A 13,247-nucleotide genomic window follows, 5' to 3' on the forward strand; every position below is an offset into this window, starting at 1 on the left:
CCCCCCGGGGCGGTAGTTGGTGCGCTCCCTGCAGCCCCCCCCCCCCGGGCGGTACTTGGTGCGCTCCCTGCAGCCCCCCCCCCGGGGCGGTAGTTGGTGCGCTCCCTGCAGCCCCCCCCCCCCCGGGCGGTACTTGGTGCGCTCCCTGCAGCCCCCCCCCCGGGGCGGTAGTTGGTGCGCCCCCTGCAGCCCCCCCCCGAGACGGTAGTTGGTGCGCCCCCTGCAGCCCCCCCCCCCCCGGGGCGGTAGTTGGTGCGCCCCCTGCAGCCCCCCCCCCGGGGCGGTAGTTGGTGCGCCCCCTGCAGCCCCCCCCCCGGGGCGGTAGTTGGTGCGCCCCCTGCAGCCCCCCCCCCCGGGGCGGTAGTTGGTGCGCCCCCTGCAGCCCCCCCCCCCGGGGCGGTAGTTGGTGCGCCCCCTGCAGCCCCCCCCCCGGGGCGGTAGTTGGTGCGCCCCCTGCAGCCCCCCCCCCGGGGCGGTAGTTGGTGCGCCCCCTGCAGCCCCCCCCCCCGGGGCGGTAGTTGGTGCGCCCCCTGCAGCCCCCCCCCCGGGGCGGTAGTTGGTGCGCCCCCTGCAGCCCCCCCCCCGGGCGGTACTTGGTGCGCCCCCTGCAGCCCCCCCCCCCCGGGCGGTACTTGGTGCGCCCCCTGCAGCCCCCCCCCCCCGGGCGGTACTTGGTGCGCCCCCTGCAGCCCCCCCCCCGGGCGGTACTTGGTGCGCCCCCTGCAGCCCCCCCCCCCGGGCGGTACTTGGTGCGCCCCCTGCAGCCCCCCCCCGGGCGGTACTTGGTGCGCCCCCTGCAGCCCCCCCCCGGGGCGGTAGTTGGTGCGCTCCAGCTGCGGCAGCCGCCCCTCCCCCCGGCCGGCCGCGACCCTGCCCGTGCCCCGGGGCCTAGCGCTGCCCGCGCGGCCCGACTCACCCAGACCGAGTCCATGCCGGGCGGCGGAGGGGAGAGGGGGCGGGCGCCGGGGGCCCCCCCTCCCGCTCAGCCCCCGGAGCCGCCGCGGCGCGGGCGTCGCTGCCGCCTCAGGCCCAGGCCCCGCCGCCGGACGCGGCTCCCGCTCCCCTCAGCCGCCGCCGCAGCGCTACGTGGCCGCCGCAGCCAGTCTCGCGGCTCGAGCGCGAGCGGCGGGGAGGGGGAGGGGGGAGCAGAGGGGAGGAGGGAGCGCGCGCGGGGAGGGGGGGGACGCGGGCGCCGCGCGCCGCCTTTTCAGCCTGGGTCGCGCGCGCAGCTACGGAGGTGGAGGGGAGGGGGAGCGAGCGAGAGCGGATGGACTCGGCGCATGCGCCGCAGGGCGGCTCACCTCTGACAGCGAGCGGAGCAGGGAGGCGCGGAGAGGTTGGGCGCCCACGTGACAGGCGGGGGACAGGGCTCAGAGGGGAGGGGGGTTGCAGTGGGGTCCAGGTTTGGGGGTGTGTGGAGTTTGGGGGTTGCAGTGGGGTCCAGGTTTGGGGGTGTGTGGAGTTTGGGGGTTGCAGTGGGGTCCAGGTTTGGAAGGGGGGTGGATGCGGGGTTTGGGGGTTGCAGTGGGGTCCAGGTTTGGAAGGGGGGTGGGTGCGGGGTTTGGGGGTTGCAGTGGGGTCCAGGTTTGGAAGGGGGGTGGGTGCGGGGTTTGGGGGTTGCAGTGGGGTCCAGGTTTGGAAAGGGGGTGGGTGCGGGGTTTGGGGGTTGCAGTGGGGTCCAGGTTTGGAAAGGGGGTGGGTGCGGGGTTTGGGGGTTGCAGTGGGGTCCAGGTTTGGAAGGGGGGTGGGTGCGGGGTTTGGGGGTTGCAGTGGGGCCCAGGTTTGGAAGGGGGGTGGATGCGGGGTTTGGGGGTTGCAGTGGGGTCCAGGTTTGGAAGGGGGGTGGGTGCGGGGTTTGGGGGTTGCAGTGGGGTCCAGGTTTGGAAGGGGTGGGTGCAGAGTTTGGGGGTTGCAGTGGGGTCCAGGTTTGGAAGGGGGGTGGGTGCAGGGTTTGGGGGTTGCAGTGGGGTCCAGGTTTGGAAGGGGGGGGTGCGGGGTTTGGGGGTTGCAGTGGGGTCCAGGTTTGGAAGGGGGGGTGTGGAGTTTGGGGGTTGCAGTGGGGTCCAGGTTTGGAAGGGGGGTGGGTGCGGGGTTTGGGGGTTGCAGTGGGGTCCAGGTTTGGAAGGGGGGTGGGTGCGGGGTTTGGGGGTTGCAGTGGGGTCCAGGTTTGGAAAGGGGGTGGGTGCGGGGTTTGGGGGTTGCAGTGGGGTCCAGGTTTGGAAGGGGGGTGGGTGCAGGGTTTGAGGGTTGCAGTGGGGTCCAGGTTTGGAAGGGGGGTGGATGCGGGGTTTGGGGGTTGCAGTGGGGTCCAGGTTTGGAAGGGGGGTGGGTGCGGGGTTTGGGGGTTGCAGTGGGGTCCAGGTTTGGAAGGGGGGTGGGTGCGGGGTTTGGGGGTTGCAGTGGGGTCCAGGTTTGGAAGGGGGGTGGGTGCGGGGTTTGGGGGTTGCAGTGGGGTCCAGGTTTGGAAGGGGGGTGGGTGCGGGGTTTGGGGGTTGCAGTGGGGTCCAGGTTTGGAAGGGGGGGTGTGGAGTTTGGGGGTTGCAGTGGGGTCCAGGTTTGGAAGGGGGGTGGGTGCGGGGTTTGGGGGTTGCAGTGGGGTCCAGGTTTGGAAGGGGGGTGGGTGCAGGGTTTGAGGGTTGCAGTGGGGTCCAGGTTTGGAAGGGGGTGGGTGCGGGGTTTGGGGGTTGCAGTGGGGTCCAGGTTTGGAAGGGGGGTGGGTGCGGGGTTTGGGGGTTGCAGTGGGGTCCAGGTTTGGAAGGGGGGTGGGTGCAGAGTTTGGGGGTTGCAGTGGGGTCCAGGTTTGGAAGGGGGGTGGGTGCGGGGTTTGGGGGTTGCAGTGGGGTCCAGGTTTGGAAGGGGGGTGGGTGCGGGGTTTGGGGGTTGCAGTGGGGTCCAGGTTTGGAAGGGGGGTGGGTGCGGGGTTTGGGGGTTGCAGTGGGGTCCAGGTTTGGAAGGGGGGTGGGTGCGGGGTTTGGGGGTTGCAGTGGGGTCCAGGTTTGGAAGGGGGGTGGGTGCAGAGTTTGGGGGTTGCAGTGGGGTCCAGGTTTGGAAGGGGGGTGGATGCGGGGTTTGGGGGTTGCAGTGGGGTCCAGGTTTGGAAGGGGGTGGGTGCGGGGTTTGGGGGTTGCAGTGGGGTCCAGGTTTGGAAGGGGGGTGGATGCGGGGTTTGGGGGTTGCAGTGGGGTCCAGGTTTGGAAGGGGGTGGGTGCGGGGTTTGGGGGTTGCAGTGGGGTCCAGGTTTGGAAGGGGGGTGGGTGCAGGGTTTGGGGGTTGCAGTGGGGTCCAGGTTTGGAAGGGGGGTGGGTGCAGAGTTTGGGGGTTGCAGTGGGGTCCAGGTTTGGAAGGGGGGTGGGTGCGGGGTTTGGGGGTTGCAGTGGGGTCCAGGTTTGGAAGGGGGGTGGATGCGGGGTTTGGGGGTTGCAGTGGGGTCCAGGTTTGGAAGGGGGTGGGTGCAGGGTTTGGGGGTTGCAGTGGGGTCCAGGTTTGGAAGGGGGGTGGGTGCGGGGTTTGGGGGTTGCAGTGGGGTCCAGGTTTGGAAGGGGGGTGGATGCGGGGTTTGGGGGTTGCAGTGGGGTCCAGGTTTGGAAGGGGGTGGGTGCGGGGTTTGGGGGTTGCAGTGGGGTCCAGGTTTGGAAGGGGGGTGGATGCGGGGTTTGGGGGTTGCAGTGGGGTCCAGGTTTGGAAGGGGGGTGGGTGCGGGGTTTGGGGGTTGCAGTGGGGTGCAGGTTTGGAAGGGGGTGGGTGCGGGGTTTGGGGGTTGCAGTGGGGTCCAGGTTTGGAAGGGGGTGGGTGCAGGGTTTGGGGGTTGCAGTGGGGTCCAGGTTTGGAAGGGGGGTGGGTGCGGGGTTTGGGGGTTGCAGTGGGGTCCAGGTTTGGAAGGGGGGTGGATGCGGGGTTTGGGGGTTGCAGTGGGGTCCAGGTTTGGAAGGGGGGTGGGTGCAGGGTTTGGGGGTTGCAGTGGGGTCCAGGTTTGGAAGGGGGGTGGATGCGGGGTTTGGGGGTTGCAGTGGGGTCCAGGTTTGGAAGGGGGTGGGTGCGGGGTTTGGGGGTTGCAGTGGGGTCCAGGTTTGGAAGGGGGTGGGTGCGGGGTTTGGGGGTTGCAGTGGGGTCCAGGTTTGGAAGGGGGGTAGGTGTGGACTTTTGGGGTTGCAGTGAAGCCCAAGGTTTGGAAGTGGGGGTAGGTGCAGGGCTTGGGCAGGGCTGGCCTTACCATGAGGCAAACTGAGGTGGTCGCCTCAGGTGCCAGACTGTGGGGGTGGGGCGCCACTAGGACCCAGAGTGTCGAAAATTGCATGTGCTGCTGGTGCAGATGTATCTCTCTGCTCTAGATGCACAGAGCTGGTGGAGTGCCGTGCTGGAGGAAGGAGGGCACAAGGGACACAACAGGCAGGCAGGAGAAAAGGTAAGAGGGAATAACAGAAATCAGGAGCTGCAGGGAGAGAGAGAGAGGAGGAGGAGCCTCTTTTGTACCTCTCTGGCACCCCCATGAGCCTGGACTGATTAACACCAGCTTCTCAGGGAGCTTTCTTTTTTTTTCTGCTGCTTCTGTGAACCCACTTGAGGAGAACAGGCAGTCAACCGGGGCAGCTAGGCGCTGCTGGCCCGGGTGCCCGATGATGACGACGTCATGGCCATGGACGGCCGTTCAGGCAGGGGCGCCGATTGTGCTGCCCTGCCTAGGGCGCCAGCTGCTGCAGCCGGCCGTGGACCGCTCCTGCAGTCAACCGAAGTAGTAGGAGCCGGTTAAGCCCTTAAGACACTGGTATCTTCCCTCACCCAGGCCTTGCTACAGCCTGTTTATTTGTCCCCTTCAATTGAGTGTTGAGAGCCACTATCGCTGGCACAGAACAGCAGTCATGAGTGAAAGAAGAAAACGCCCCTCTGGGGCAGCATTTAGAAAAAGAAAATTCAAAGGAAGCTTTTCTATCTAAGCAGGAAGGAGCTCTCCTGGGATACATAGACACAAATGTTCATGGTGACCTTCTGGCCCCAGTGAGGATGTGAGTGGTGAGGAGATGTCTGATCTTCCAGGTAGTCAGAGTGCAGGTGACCTAGCAGCTACTGCAGCATCCATCTCTCCATCTCAAATGGATGTACCCATGCACGTTCCTGAAGAAAAGTGTAGATCAGAGAAGAGTGTGGTGGAGGCACAAGAAACAGCTGCTGCTGAGTTTAGTTCCTTAAGTCTAGGTGATCCAGGACTGTGGACCCACTTGAGCGGTAGCCTGAGAGACTTCCTTGTACTCTTAAGATACCTAAAGCAACTGTAGGGTACCACTGCTGCTACCGTAAAGATGCAAAAATCTGCAGCTCTTGCCATCATCAGACCTGGACCACTGACACCACAGAATCTTGTAGCCTGGTTAACGGGCAGGCACTGAAAACTGAAGCCACACAATTGTGCAGTGGCACGTGCAGGTGTCACAAATGCAGTGCTGTTTGCAGGTATGTCCGATTTCATTTTTCTGGGGGTCCCTCTGTTGCTGCACCTAATCTGGCAATCTGTGGGGCTCCAAAATCAGACACGCTGTTGGCACGTGTGCAAGCTGTCTCTGCTGCAGCACGATTAAAAAATAGGTCCAATTGCTGTCTCTTTGTGCGTGCATTTCTGTGTCCCTAGCCCTGGTTACTACTTAGCATTGGTGTCTGTCGTACACATCCGGCAGCCTGCCATGCTGAGAAAGAGGCTCATGCTGACTGACTGCAGCGCAGCAAAAGCTGCAGTGTAAATGATCCCAGGCTGTCTAAACCAACCGTTGCTCCATTGTCCTCATCTAGGTAATTACAGTGAGAGTTCACTTAATTAAAGTCATCTGAGCTGGGTGAGCTGCGGCAATGCTTGGCGAGCACTCAGGCACTGTGGCTAACACCAACCCACGCATGGCTTGTCTTCTGGCGCTGAGTAAAAGTGACCCTGGGATCCGTTGCTCTTCAGCGGCATGTGGGTTTCTTTTAGAAACAGCAGTGAAACTTTTGTCTGTTGCCTTCATTGAAGCCTGCGCGAGAGCTTGAACCTGTAGCACAACACACATGCTGCCCTAGCTTCTTTTCATCAAAGGCTTGTTACGCTTAGGTGTCCTAAAGCCCATATGAGATATGTGGAAAACAAAGGTTCATCTAGACTAGAGTGATATGGCCTGGTCACAGGACTGGAAGTCAGACATTCTCCTGGGTTTTCTCCTCCCTCTGCTACTGACTCACTGTATATCACTGGTCAAGTCACTTGATCTTTCTGTATCTGTTTTCTCATCTGAACAATAGATTGTAAAACAGATCTAAAAGAGAACTAGATACATTCATGGAGGTTAGGTCCATAAATAGCTATTAGCCAGTATGGGTAAGGAATGGTGTCTCTAGCCTCTGTTTGTCAGAGGGTGGAGATGGATGGCAGGAGAGAGATCGCTTGATCATTCCCTGTTCGGTTCCCTCCCTCTGGGGCACCTGGCACTGGCCACTGTCGGCAGACAGGGTGCTGGGCTGGATGGACCTTTGGTCTGACCCAGTGTGGCTGCTCTTATGTTCTTATTGTACAGATTTTACCTACATTCCAGAGGGCCTATGAAGAAGAATGCTTTTAATGTGCTTTGAAGGCAAGTGCCAAGTATTAGTAAATGTTCTTATTGTTTCCAGTGCTGTAGTTGTGTTGGTCCCAGGATAATAGACGAGCTGGGTGAGGTGAACAGTATGTTTAACCAGCTAACCAATTACACGGGATTTTATATCCCTAGTGTCTCGAGCATTTTTTTCTGTGGCTCAGTGAGTTGCTCCTCTCACCTTACTCTGGCCCTTAGAGTGGTTTCTTGTATTGCCTTGTTTGTTGTGCAGGGCAGGTGAAAGCCTCTAAAGTTTGGTAGGAGGTTCTCTACGCAATTCTTTTTGTATGTAAATGGCCTGCAAACAGATTTGACCTGGTCACACTGTGTACAACATGAATTAGTGACTCACGGCCTTAAAACAGGGTCACAACAGAGCTCTCCTGAAACCGTTCATTTACAACAGTCCTACTCAGAGCTCTGTGACTCAGGAGCCAAATTAAGGATCAGTTAATTAGTACTATATCGTCCTATTTAAATAGTATGATGGGAAATACTTAGTTTGTATTATTTAGCAAAGTCGCTGGCCAAGTGTTATTGTATGGACTGCAATTGGTTAATAACATAGAAAGAGCATCCTGATTGGTTAATAATTAAATCACACAGTGCTGAATACCATGTGCTGCAAAGAGCCCAAGATGCATTAAAAGCCACTAGGGGCTTGTGAGCGTCTGTCTAGGTATCACTAATTTAAAACCTGAAATAAAGTGGGGTGTTCCCCATGGCCTGGGCCAGAAGAGCTGTCTTCTGGGTCTTACCCTGTAGCCTGGGAGGCGTAGGGAAAGGGGGAGTGTCCGGGAATCCTTGCTGTGGCCAGAGAAGACTCTAGGTCTACCAGAAACCGGGCTTTTGACTGCAGAGGAAAGGTAGCTCTGGTGAAGGGGAGGGTACCCCAAGAGCAGTACCTGCTGCCTGTCTGAATGAGCCTGCTAGTCACTGAATTCAGCGTGTGCTCCAGAATGACAGCTTAAATGCAAACCCGCAGGAACCTGCATCCTAGAGGGCAGGCTGATGGAGGCTACGGCCCCCTGGATTTGCTCTCTGGCAAGGAAGGGTCGCTGATCCCATCGTCCAGATCAGGCCTGTCTCTTGAGAGAATGAAATCGTTTTTCCGAGGGATGTTAACGTGGACCCGTGCACATGGTTAACCGATAAGCCTGGGCTCATTGGTTAACGTGCACGGTTACCCGCACTCTCCCCCTGGCTGGCAGCAGGTGAGAGGAGGAGGCAGAAGCTGCTGCCCCCCACACAGAACAATGGTGGGCAGCCTGTGGTCCGAGGGCCACATGTGGCCCATCAGGGTTCTATGTGTGGCCCACAAGACATTTTGTGGTTCCCGTTGCTCATGTGCTGGGCTGCCAGATACCGTTGGTTGCTGTCAGTGTCGGGTTTTTCCTCCTGATATTACTCAAGTGCCATGCACGTGAAGCCAGGGCAGATGAAGTGAGGCGGGTGCTAATTGCACCCAGCACTGCCGGTGAGAGCTGTGCGCTCCCTCGGCATCCAACCCCAGTGCTGCTCCAGTTCAACCCGCACCCCCCCACACACATTCTAGGGCCGCAAGCGCAGTGAGCAGAACTGCCCTAGCCCGGGAGCCTGCCTTGGTTACCACAATCTTGTGGCCCACTCACTAGCCTAAGTTGCCCATTGCTGCTAGAGAAGATACTGTCCTTTTCTCCTAGCTGTGTGCCCCCATGTGCCTCGTGGGACGCTCTTTTTGTTAGCGATTGACCAGTCCCATTGACCGTTCTCAGTTCCTGCTCCCCAGCAAGAATCTGTCGGATTTGTTGGCTGCCACATTCAGTTCCTGTTCCCACAAAGGAATCTGTCCTAGCTACTTACATGTTTCTCTTTGATCCAAGTTTTGACGTGAAGAGACATGTCAGCCAGGTAGGAAAAAACAAAACCCAGCCTGTCTCCACATGAGTTTCCCCAACACACAGAGCCACAGATATTATCCCTGTGATGTCCTTACTGGCTTTCCTCTACTGTCTCCTTCCACACCATTGTACAGTCTCTAGAGGTATGCAACCCATCCAGCAACTCTCCCCCCACCCCCACTCTCCCTCAAGAAGGGATATGAAACAGGTGCTCCCTTCTGTGGCGTTGCTCAAGTAATCCTGTGGAAATTGCAGCGTGGGTAATTATCTTCTGCATTATATATACAGGTTTAGATGCCTATGGCATAGTTCTGTCCTAGACTGTTGCAGAGGTTTCCAGACTGCTGCTCTAGCTCACCCCAGAGGTAGCTGCATTTCATAGGCCAAGTGCCTCTTGTGCATAGTTTGTAGATCAGCTCATTAAATCTGCAAGGCACCTGGGGATCTCGTAGGGTGAAAGGTGCCATAAAAATGTAAGTAATTATGAGGCTAGTTCCATTAAACACATCCCGTGGTCTTTAATATGATCATTTATTAGAGATGACGCATTTTTTAAGAGTAAAGAATCCCAACTAGCTTTACAAACTTAAAGCACTTCCAGCAACAGCCCAGAGGTGCGTTGGCTCTGGGGTGAGAGTGGTGACCACACAGCACACTGCAGAGCAGTGAGGGAAGGGGACTGAAGGAACGGTGCTGCTTTTGGAAGGAGTGCAATGGGATTGTAAAGATGCCTGTCGCAAGGGCAGGGTCTGAGGTTTGACACCCAGCACGTGAAATGGTCTGCAGTTTATGTCTGCCTTGGAAGATAGAAAGATTGACTCGGCCCTGCTGGGATCAGCCCTGGTGACGTGAAGGAACCCACCTGGGCAAACCTGATGCATGGACTGGTAATTCTGGAAGAGGAAGAAGCTACAGATCCAGTATAATAATGGATGGAGCAGTGCATGGTAATTAAAGTGTAAATTCCCTGGGGCAAAGAGTGCGTAGTGTATGTTTGCACCGCCCTGGCTCAGTAGTGATGCTCAGAAAAAGATTGTCCCCCCCAGGTCCCTTGGATCCTTGATCTACTATCGCTTTTTGAAAACTGGAACCTAAGCTGCGGTGTCTGGACTGTGGCACGTGGCTGTGGCTGGGAGAACTATGGTGTGAAAGGGAATCTGGCAGGGGTTGGGGGGAATTGTAACTAAGGCCACCTCTATACTTACGCACCAGAGATGGATCTTCTGGCATTCCATTTAGTGGGTCTTGTTAAGCCCTGCTAAATGGAATGCTGTGGGCGCCCCCAGTTGGTGCTAGCACTCCTTGCAGTCGTGAGGAGAAAGGGAAGCCGACAGGAGCGTTTTCTCCTGTTGACCTCCCACTGTGAAGGCAACACCAAGCTCGGTGTAAGGTATGTCAACTCCGGCTACGTTATTTATGTAGCTGGAGTTGGGTACCTTAAGAACAACCTTCCATGTCTACTATAGGTCTCAGGTTGGGTCTTTACTCTGGGGAAGATCGATGTGACTGCGATCGATCTTCTGGAGTTGGATTAATGGGTCTAAATCGAACTCAGAGGCTGCCCCTGTTGGTGCTGGGATTCCTGCTCTTCATGAGGCATGAGGGAAACCGAGGAGAGTAAACACTCCCGTCAACCTCCCACTCTGCAGACCGCATGGAAACTCAATTGAAGATACGTCGACTTAAGCTACATATTTAACTTGCCTATCTGAATTCGAACGTCCAGGTAAGTATAGACAAGGCCTTACAAATTAGGCCTCAGTTGGAGGATTGTGTCCAGTTCTGGGCACCACATTTCAAGAAAGATGTGGAGAAATTGGAGAAGGTCCAGAGAAGAGCAACAAGAATGATGAAAGGCCTAGAGAAGATGAGCTATGAGGGAAGGCTGAAGGAATTGGGCTTGTTTAGTTTGGAAAGGAGAAGACTGAGGGGGACATGAGAGCGGTTTTCAGGGATCTAAAAGGGTGTCACGAGGAGGAGGGAGAAAAATTGTTCCCCTTGGCCTCTGAGGACAGGACAAGCAGCAATGGGCTTCAACTGCAGCCAGGGAGGTTTAGGTTGGACAGTAGGAAAAACATCCTGCCTGTCAGGGTGGTGAAACACTGGGTTAAGTTGCCTAGGGAAGCTGTGGAATCTCCATCTTTAAGAGCAGGTTAGATAGACATCTCTCAGGGATGGTCCTGCCATGAGGGCAGGGGCCTGGGCTCCATGACCTCTCGAGGTCCCTTCCAGGGGCAGATGAGGATTTTGCGGGGCCCCGGGCAGCATACTTCCGCGGGGCCCCCCCTTTGCCACGGCGCATGCGCGGGGCTTTCTGAAGCGCGGGGCCCGGGGCGGCCGCCCCGTTCGCCCTGCTGTATATCCGCCCCTGCTTCCAGTTCTAGTGTTCTATGATCCTATGAATTCTGTTCTGTTGACTCTTTGCTTACTTATTGGTTCTTTTCCTCTGTCTATCTTGTCTTCAGACTGTAATTGCTTCAGGGCAGGGATGGACTCTTCTAAAGGTTTGTCTACATGGGAAAGTGTTGACCAGTTATATCCGGTTAACTATACACTGGTATGACTCCATGTGTGAACAGTTTGAGTGGCTTTAGCTCAAACCCCTTCCCCTTTAGTAACACAAACTAAACCAAAACCAGACCTTTTTGTACTGGAATAAGTCACCCCGTGGAGCTGGGGGGTTCAATATTCCCTCTAAACTTTGCCATCCATGAGTGCAATAATTTTATGTGCACCGAGGCAGGGGTGAATGTGCACCACCAGTAAAAACAAAATCTAGCTGTGGGCACTCTGCTGATCAGCTGGGCAGCATGGGAATCTCTCCTTAGCAGCTGCACAAGCACACAGCTTCCAGGGAGCACTGGGCGGGGTGTAATACCTCTATAACCACAGTGTTTTGAATTCACAGCCTACCCAATACCAGTAGAACTTCCCTGTGGAGCCAAGCCCCAAGGCCCAGATGCTGCAGAGAATTTAGGTGCCTAGTTCGTACTGCTTCTAATGGGAGTTTGGCCCTGATTCTGCAAGGTATTTAGGCACCTTGTGTTTGTAAAGCACCTAACACAATTGCACCAACCCGGGATGGAGTTTTTGGTGCTAGAGGAACACAAAGAACGTACAGATCCGCCTTGTTCCCCACCCTACAGAGCTGGCAGCAGCCCGGCTCCCTCTGTTGGAATGAATACATCTTTCAGCCGCGCTCGTTTTGCTTCGACTGCTTCCTTCCTGTTCTTGTCTCTTCAACACAAATATTTTTAACCTCACACTTTGGTGGCATGTTGAGCGCTGGCCCGTCCAGCCTTCTCCCACCCTTCCTGCGGCTGCCACTGCTCCTCGACGTCAGCGCAGTTGTAACCAAGAGGAGACCTTTTGCATCTAGCCAGTGGTACGTGGACCATGAGCCTTCTGCAGAATGCTCCTGGGTGGCCACAGCTCCCTGCTCCCCCAGGCTCTCTGTCCGTCCCCAGGACCCCGGCTGGAGCTGCTGTTTATTACACTGTTCTCCTGGGCCTGAGCGTGGGTTCTGTGTCCACCTCTGCGGATGTCTTGCCCTTTGACCCTTCAGCTTCCCTCTTCACCTTGCCACGCCGCCACCAGCGTCCTTTCAACGGCCCCATCTCCATGCCCTGGAGCGGGCACTTGGCAGCTGGGTCGAATGGGACCAGCCCCTACAGCTAGTGGGGAAAAGCAGCCTCGTCCGTGAACAGCTTTTCGTTCCCACTCTCGAGCCGTGACGCGGGCTCCCAGGCTGGGCTGGTGTCTTCTGTTCTCTGGGGGACCACGTCCTCCGCGGCTGTTTTTCGCTGCCTGGGAGGACGTGTGTTAGGACGTGTCGGGGGCATTTTTCTTTGGTTCGTCTTCAGGCCACTGATGCTGCAGCTTTGGCTTTTACACAGACACCCACCCCCGCAGGCTCTGGGCTTCTTCCACACGACGCACTGGTGGGGCCCTGACCTGAGTCCAGTGCACGTGAAACCCCTTCCCCAGGGCACTCCAGGTGGCTGGCCCGCCGGGCCTCGGTGAACTGCTGAGTCAGCTGCTCCCCTGGCTGTTCCCAGTGCAGGTTAGCCCTGCTGGAGGGCTGCTCATGCGCCGGAGCCTTCCTGCAGCTCCCTCGGCCTGCCCGGGAAGGACAGGCCGGTTAGCCCCCAGGTCACAGAGCTGCAGCTTATTGCAGGACAAAGCACCCTGGGCCGGGCGGGAGCGAGTGGGCGTGGGCGTGGCCGCAGGCGCACCTAGTATCTCGCAGGGGGCCGCTGTCGCTGGGAGCCACCCAGTGCAAATCCCCGCGAAGACGGACCCCGAATCGGCCCAGGCCAGGGGGCTGCACTCTGCCCGGGCAGGCCGTTGGCTTTTGTTCCAGGCCAAGCAGCGGCGCCGGTGCGGCGGGAGGGACACTTGCTGTGGCTGGAAGGCTTCCCCAAGGGGGGTGTTTGCGTGTTTCCTAAGGATGGGCCAATTGCTCCAGGCTCGTACACAGGAGGGTGCTGACGCACCTCCCGTCGGGCTGATTCTGGCCGGCCAGAGGGGCGCATTGCCCCTGTCTCCCCCGTGCTCCGGCCAGCTGGGGCAGACTGGGGCTGATTCCCTCCCCCCCCCGGAGCGGGGGCAGGGCTGGGCCTCCCTCCTAGGGGAGGGGGGTGGGAAATCAGCCCCAGCCGGCAGGAGCATGCTTACTTGCGGATCATGGGGGGAGGGGGAAATTCTCACCCTTGTGGTCCACATTTACAGAAAAGCCTCCCCCCCCCCCGAAATTCCTGCATCTCACTGCACT

At 58.2% G+C, this 13,247-nt stretch overlaps 1 protein-coding gene across 2 annotated transcripts in view; it reads right to left on the reverse strand.

Annotated features, from left to right (window-relative positions):
- The window catches only part of ZNF652 (zinc finger protein 652), a 53,229-nt gene extending 52,079 nt beyond the window's left edge, over positions 1–1,150 (reverse strand). For both annotated transcript variants that reach the window (XR_012898029.1, XM_075911380.1), the window contains exon 1: positions 917–1,150. The gene's annotated coding sequence lies outside the window, so the exon portion shown is untranslated. The remainder of the gene's footprint in view (positions 1–916) is intronic.
- Between the last annotated feature and the right edge of the window lie 12,097 nt (positions 1,151–13,247).

The sequence above is a fragment of the Pelodiscus sinensis genome, chromosome 29 (assembly GCF_049634645.1).
Source record: "Pelodiscus sinensis isolate JC-2024 chromosome 29, ASM4963464v1, whole genome shotgun sequence".
In the NCBI taxonomy this organism is placed as follows: Eukaryota; Metazoa; Chordata; order Testudines; family Trionychidae; genus Pelodiscus; species Pelodiscus sinensis.